Here is a 1,929-nt window from a genome sequence, read left to right as displayed (position 1 = left end):
CAAAAAACTCAATCAAGTTTGTGAGACATGATTTCCCACGCACAAAGCCATGTTGACTATCCTTATTCAGTCCTTGCCTTTCCAAATACATATACATTCTGTGCCTCAGGATTCCCTCCAACAACTTGCCCACCACCGAGGTCAGGCTCACCAATCTATAGTTCCCTGGCATGTCCTTACCACCCTTCTTAAACAGTGGCACCACGTTAGCCAACCTCCAGTCTTCTGGCACCTCACCTGTGACTATCGATGATACAAATATCTCAGCAAGAGGCCCAGCAATCACTTCTGTAGCTTCCCACAGAGTTCTCAGGTCCAGGTGCTGGTGTTGGACTGGGCTGGGCAAAGATAAAAATCACACAACACCAGGTTATAGTCCAACAGCTTCCAAATAAACCTGTTGAACTATAACCTGATGTCATGTGATTTTTAACTTCCTGGAGGTGGAACAGGTAATTACGCATTTCCTCTTCTGGCTTGTAATAAGAGTGTTCGGCAATACAGTACACGAATATTCCTTGTGCTTTCTCAACACCTGAATGTGCCTTTCATAAATGTTGAGTTCACTATTGAGTTTCTGCTGTTCCCTGTTTCAGATTTAGATTTCCAGCATCATCAGTTGCTTGCATTTTGTTTATGGAACTCAATACCCTTAAAGGCTAGTTCTTTCAGACAATTCCAAAATAAATTAATACTTCAGCTCTCTTGATTATAGAATGGGAGATATATCATTTGCTGTCGATCTTACAGGTCTAACAATGTCCTTGGTTATAATGTCAAAGGAGCCAATGGCATGACAGCTAAGCAAAGTCACTCACAACATTTCCAGTGAATCATGATTCTTTTAGTGAGAATGCTGGTTATCTTCATCTTCGTTTGATGCTTATTCACTTTCCATTGCCTTCTTTCCATTGTCCTTCTCCTCCATGGTAGCTCAGTGGTTAGCACTGCTGCCTCACAGCACCAGGGTCCCAGGTTCAATTCCAGCCTCAGGCGACTGTCTGTGTGGAGTTTGCATATTCTCCCTGTGACTGCGTGGATTTTCTCCGGGTGCTCTGGTTTCCTCCCACAGTCCAAAGATGTGCAGGTCAGGTGAATTAGCCATGCTAAATTGCCCGTAGTGTTCAGGGATGTATAGGTTGGGTACATTAGCAGGGAAAATGTAGGGGAATGGGTCTAATAGAATGATGTTCGGACGATCAGTGTGGATTCTGAAACGTCGATTTTACTGCTCCTCGGATGCTGCCTGAACTGCTGTGATCTTCCAGCACCACTAATCCAGAATGTTAGGCTAAATGGCCTGTTTCCACACTGTAGTGATTTTAATTCTAATTCTAATCTTTCACACATTAATTTGCTTGAACACATTGTTTATGGATTGGCTGGGATAGGGGAAAGTGCAGAGAAACCAAACCCATCACTCAGACTGAAAGTTAATTGGCATTAGAAGAGAATATAAATGGTCAGAAGTGGTTTCTACCCTAAACTCAGAAGCAAAAAGTCATAAAATCAATCTTATTCTAATATCTTAGTTACATTTTTAGCATCGCTTGCCACAGTAGGTCATTGTACGAGCAAAAACTGTTCGCACTTTAACAGTAGTATGGATATAGGGTGTAAGTAGAATAAGGAGCTGAAATTGGCCTGTCGCAAATATGTTACTACAGTTGTTATGGGGGATTTCAACATGCAGGTAGACTGAGAGAATCAGGATGGTATTGGACCTCAAGAAAGAGACTTTGTGGAGTGCCTCAGAGATGGATTCTTAGAACAGCTGGTGCTGGAGCCGACCAGGGAGAAGGCAATTCTGGATCTGGTATTGTGTAACGAACCAGAATTGGTCAGAGACCTCGAAGTGAAGGAGCCATTGGGAAGTAGTGACCATAATACAATAAGCCTCAATCTGCAATTTGAGAGGGAGAGGCTACA

The sequence above is a fragment of the Chiloscyllium plagiosum genome, chromosome 2 (genome assembly GCF_004010195.1).
Source record: "Chiloscyllium plagiosum isolate BGI_BamShark_2017 chromosome 2, ASM401019v2, whole genome shotgun sequence".
Taxonomy (NCBI): Eukaryota; Metazoa; Chordata; class Chondrichthyes; order Orectolobiformes; family Hemiscylliidae; genus Chiloscyllium; species Chiloscyllium plagiosum.
This window is presented reverse-complemented; position numbering follows the sequence as displayed.